Below are 6,345 nucleotides of genomic sequence, written 5' to 3' on the forward strand. Positions count from 1 at the left end.
TCATTAAATAAAAAGGAGAAATTGGAAAGTCAAAGTGGTTAGTTTTCTGAGAACCGTGACGCACCTCTCAAGGGTGCGTCGTAATGTGTCCCTTTTCGATGATTTAACTGCTTTCCTCGCCCTTTTTATGAACTGTTAAACTAACCTAATTTGATTGTTCTATCACGCCTAACAAATATAATATTTTTGGGAAATCGGATTATCATGCTAGGTCCCTTAATGCTATTTAAATCAGATAATCACGATCGAATTAGTGTTATATGTTGCATATTGCTAAAATCAACTCAGATTAGTTTAATAGTTAACGCATGTCCCTTCAATTATTTATGCTGAGCTAGTAAGGATATCCTGCCTCTGGAGTTATCGACGAGAAAATTACTCCTCTCGGTAGTTACAGTCCCCCGAACCCTCAATCTCTACCTTGCGGGTGTATATTGAGAGATCCCCACACCAGGGATCACAAGGGAACCTACGGCCGTCGTGGTCAAACATAATTGCACTCCCTTTATGTCACGATAACCGGGTTTTGTCAGTTTTTCTCATTGTCGTTAAAAACAGAATGACGACTCCTATATTACTAGTCAATTGGGTGTATACTCACAGGAAATCCAATTACACTTGATTGAATAAAAAGAATCGTCACACCCACGAGGGACAAGGTCATGCATTAGCCTCGTGCTTTTTCGACCCCCTCACAGTGGCGACTCCACTGGGGATAGTGAAGGAAATACTCGTGCTTGTAGGTAATCAAAATAGCCGAAGGGTGAAACGATCCTACCCCGCGTTTATTTCCCCTTCAAGTTGGGACGACCTGAAAATCAGCATATTAATGTGAACGGGCAGAACATCATAACGAATCTCGGCTCCCTCGGGAGTTGGGACTAAGCTGGATACCTTTTTTTCGCCAATAGGGGGGTGCATATGCCGCGCATGTTTCCCACTCGGTACTTCTGCAGGTAGTACACCTATCCCGAACCCAATCGCTCGCCCATTAGGTCCCTCTCGCCTGCATGCCCCCTTGGCTTGCACTTGCGGGTTGGCCTCTTGAGCGAAATTCGTCTGTTGAAGACACTACCTCAACCGGGGCATGAGTTGGATCTACGATAGAATCGGTACCAAGCCAGGCGCAAATAAACTACCCATAGAAGCCTATCATAAACTACGTGGCATGTTTAATTTTCAAATCCATGTTTGTAATGTAGTTATGTGTAGCGAAATATGTGATTGTGTGTGACAAACTATCCTAGAAAACCAACGACCTTAAAAAACTGCCCAAACATTCATAGACTAATTTGCCAAAGAGTTACACCGAAACACGTGTTCCGCAAACCCGAATGATCGCCACAAAATAAGCGACGCTCGGGATGGCCTGTAACGAATCCCGCAAACGCTGCCACGCGTAAAGGAAGTTATTAGGCAAGCACGCAAATCAAAGTCGCATAAACAGAAGACAGAAAACGAGAACCAGCCAGGGACGCATTTTCAACGCCCCTGGCTGGGCGCCAGAAATTCTCACGCCCCTCGCTGGGCGCTGAAGTTGCTGCTTGGCCTTCTGGATAGGCGCAGCAGCTTCGGTGCCCGCACGAAAGGAAAATACGTAGCAAAAAAAATGTTCATAAAAAGAATTGCTACGAGGGCGTAAGGAAAGCACTCGATTTCAAAAGCGACTCGCGAAAAATTAATAACTCTTTGCGTCGTTGTTAGGCCTCCTACGACGGCAATGCTCGACGCTAAAAGTCGACCATGCAAATAATCATGAATGTCACACGGGCAGAAATTTTCAAAAAACATAAAGAGTTCAAAGTGCACACATAACAGTCCAAATATACTTGTCCGACTTAAGGGTAGTCATAGAATGTCTAAAAAAGCCGACTCATGAAACAAACTAATGTGTCTCCTACTCCACAACAATAATGCAGGGCCCCTGAGTACTTGCCCGTGATAGCCATCAAGAAACGCGATGGAAGAAGCATATCCCGAACATCTGTACCTAGAGGTCGCATAAACCCAAGAGATGCATGCTCTGGGACACGACCCTTTACGTTCTCAAAGGCCACTTGCCCCAAAGAACCATGCTATGCCAAAAACGCTCCCCAACTCACATGCTTTCGGGCTATTGTTTGGGTTAGAAAAGAAAAGAGCAAAGAAAGAAACAGAAATTATGGCATTAGCTCTCCAAGATGAAGTGTTCGATCCTACTAAATTGATCGCTCCATCACCCTCAAAAGATGACCAAATCCAACGAGGGTGGCGCAAGACTTTCAAATGGACTAATGCTCGTGGGATGAAGTTCAAGATATCTGCGGGAGAGGGTCCGATGTACGAAGAATTAGAGTCTGAATCCGAGTCTGACTCCGAGTCCGAACCTAGCAAAATTGTAACCCCTCCCAAAAATAGTTTAGACCCGGAAATCTCTACTCCGGGAGATCTTTTTGATGTAATGCTTCATGACTTTAATAAGATAAACAAAACTTTTGAGTATGTGCCGCTTAAAAATCAGAGTAATAATGCAGAATGTCTCGCCACTAATGAGCACGAAAAAGAGCCAGAAGAGGAATATACCAAACTAATAAAAGCTGTAAATGAACAAGAACTCAAAACTCCTATAATTGAGGACACAGAATCGGTAAATATTGGAACAGAAGAAAATCCTAAAATTATTAAAATTGGCCTCACCTTAACTCCCACTGAAAAGGCCGATCTAATCTCCACTTTGCGGGAATTCGAGGGTGTCTTTGCTTGGTCCTACAAAGACATGCCGGGAATAGATCGAGAAATCGCTGAGCATAAAATTCCGCTAGATCCCAAAATGACGCCAGTAAAACAAAGCTACAACGGCTCAAACCAGAGATAGCCTTGAAAATAAAAGAAGAAGTCACTAAACAATTAGACGCCGGCTTTATAAAAGTCTCCAACTACCCAGAATGGGTGGCCAATATTGTCCCCGTAGCTAAAAAAGATGGACGAGTGCGAATGTGCGTAGACTTTCGAGACCTCAACAAAGCCAGTCCTAAAGATGACTTCCCCCCTACCTCACATTGACATACTAGTAGACAACACCGCAGAACACGCGCTCCTCTCCTTTATGGACGGGTACGCCGGATATAACCAAATACTAATGGCAGAAGAAGACATGGAAAAAACAACTTTCATTACCCCTTGGGGAACATATTGTTACACTGTAATGCCTTTTGGTTTGAAAAACGCGGGGGCCACCTATCAAAGAACAGCCACCACGTTACTCCATGACATGATACATAAAGAAATCGAGGTCTACGTGGACGACATGATCGTCAAATCTAAAGACCGGCGCGGTCACCTCCCGGCACTTAAAAAATTCTTCACTCGAATCTTGAAATATAACATGAGACTAAATCCACAAAAATGTGTGTTCGGGGTAACCTCGGGAAAATTGCTAGGATATGTTGTTAGTACGCGAGGAATCGAGATTGACCCATCTAAGATCAAAGCCATTACCGAAATGCCCCCACCAAAAACTGAAAAACAGATAAGGGGCTTCCTAGGAAAGCTGCAATACATTAGTAGGTTCATTTCCAAGCTTACTATGACTTGTGAGCTAATATTCAAAAAATTAAGAAAATAGGAAAAGGCCGAATGGGATGAACAATGCCAAACTGCCTTCGATAAAATCAAAGAATACCTAAGCAAGCCACCCGTCCTCTCCCCACCTTTGCCTGGAATCCCTTTACGCCTATACCTAACCGTCACGGATACTGCAGCAGGAGCTATGCTCTCACAGTGTGTACATGGATCCGAGCGAGCCATTTACTACTTGAGCAAGAAGTTCATACAGTACGAGACGAGATACACAGAACTTGAGAAAACCTGTCTCGCCCTCGTCTGGGCATCCAAAAAACTCAGACATTACCTATTGGCCCACACTGTTCATATAGTGTCACAAGTAGATCCCTTAAAATACGTGTTCGAAAAGCCCGCCCTGAGTGGTCGCCTGTCCAGGTGGCTAGTCATGCTCTCAAAATTCGACCTAAAATTCATGCCGGAAAAAACAATCAAAGGAAGAGCGGTAGCCGAATTCCTGGCCGAGCATGCCACGAATGAGGAAACCCCGGAAGCTTACCTCCTCCCCGACGAGGAACTTCTGATGATACAAGACGACTATTGGACACTATACTTCGATGGCGCGTCCAACCAAAAAGGATGCGGCGTCGGAGTTCTCCTAGTCAGTCCCGAAGGAGCCCATATACCAATTTCCGTCAAACTTGACTTCGAGGCCACAAACAATGCCGCCGAATACGACGCCTGCATAGTCGGGCTAGAGGCCGCAGTTAGCCTCGGAGTCAAATACCTACAAGTCTTCGGGGATTCTTCCCTAATAATCAACCATATATCCAAAAGATGGAAGGTCCGAAGCACTAGTCTCTCAAAATATCAAGCTCACTTGGACCAAATAGTCGAGCAATTTGAAAAAATCGAGTATACGTACTTGCCAAGAGACGACAACCAATTCGCGGATGCACTAGCGAAGCTAGCTTCAATGCTCAACATCCCAAATGAATGGGACGGAATGACCCTTCGGGTCGAGCGAAGGAAAGAGTCGGCTTATTTTTGTGCCATAGACTCCGAACCTGAAAACACCGAAGAAGAACCATGGTACATGGACATCCTTCGTTACAAAACAAGTGGGGAATTCCCCCCAAACACTTCCCCGCGAGCACAAAAGGCCCTACGCCTCCTCGCTTCACAATATAGCATAATTCTGGGAGAACTATACAAATACACGCCGAATAAAATCAAGTTACTTTGTGTCCATCAAAACCAAGCCCAAAGACTAATGGAAGAATACCATAACGGCGTGTGCGGACCCCATATGAACGGAAAAATGCTATCCCGAAAAATATCCCGCTCAGGGTACTATTGGACCACTATGGAAACCGATTGCCATCACTTTGTAAAAACTTGCCCAAAATGCCAAATCTTCAGTAACCTTAACCATTTGCCTCCCTCAGAACTATACACCTTCACTTCTCCATGGCCCTTTTCCACCTGGGGTATAGATATAATCGGCAAGGTAACACCAACAGGCGTAGGAGGACACGAGTACGTTTTAGTTGCAATTGATTACTTCACTAAATGGGTAGAGGCAGTCTCCTATGCAAAGTTAACAGCCAAACATGTCGCTCGATTCCTAGAAAAGAACATATTCTGTCGATACGGGGTTCCACATGAAATCATAAGTGACCAAGGTTCCCACTTCAGGGCCGAAGTCCAAGACCTGCTCAAAAAATATCATGTCAAACACCATAAATCCTCTCCCTACAGGCCGCAAATGAACGGCGCGGTAGAGGCGGCCAACAAAAATATTAAAGTCATAATCGAAAAAATGGCCGAAAATTATAAGGATTGGCCCAATAAATTACACTTCGCATTATGGGGCTATCGAACCTCAATCCGCACCTCCATTGGAGTAACACCCTACTCCTTGGTATACGGAATGGAAGCAGTCCAACCGGTCGAGTTGGAGATTCCCTCCCTCAGGATCGTCCTAGAAAGCAAGCTACCCGAAGCTGATTGGGTTCAAGCTAGGTACGACGAACTCGTCCTTTTAGACGAACGGAGGTTGAGAGCTCTACATCACGTGCAAGTGTATCAAAAGCGCATCGCAAGGCAATTCAACAAAAGAGTCAAACCTCGAAACATCAAAGAAGGCGATTTTGTTTTAAAAGAAGTCCGCGCACCTACTACGGACCCTCGAGGAAAATTCCGGCCTAACTGGACAGGACCATATTTTGTAAAGACCATCCTACCTGGCGGAGCAGTCCAACTAGCCGACATAGATGGAGCGGAATTCGCTAACCTCACGAACTTAGACCAATTGAAAAAGTACTATATTTAATAAAATTCAGTCCGGAGTTAAGGCATCTAATAAAACATATTAAGACTCATAAGCAAACATTCTGCGCATTACTCTAAACAAACGGCATAAAACTCGATAAAGTAGAAAAAGCGAAGGACAAAACTTCAACGCCCAGGACTGGGCGCTGTTATTTCTCACGCCTAGGCCTGGGCGCCGATATTTCCTTCGCCCTAAATCGGGCGTCGTTCTCTCTTGCCACCTACCCTCCCGCTTCTACAAAGTGTTCGTACTCCTTTTTCTAATCCTCAAAAGAACCACGAACACTTGGGGGGGAAGCAGACGAGTAATGAACACCCTTTCAAAAAGTTTTTTTCAAAAAAGCTAGAACTATGCGCGACCTGATTCTGACAGGATACGTAGGCAATTCTTCTCAAGGATTCGGTCCAATAAAAAATTAAAAAATAATAAAGTCATGCAACGCATCAAGAAGAAAAGATATTGCAAAGGGC

Source organism: Spinacia oleracea, chromosome 1, assembly GCF_020520425.1.
Source record: "Spinacia oleracea cultivar Varoflay chromosome 1, BTI_SOV_V1, whole genome shotgun sequence".
In the NCBI taxonomy this organism is placed as follows: domain Eukaryota; kingdom Viridiplantae; phylum Streptophyta; class Magnoliopsida; order Caryophyllales; family Amaranthaceae; genus Spinacia; species Spinacia oleracea.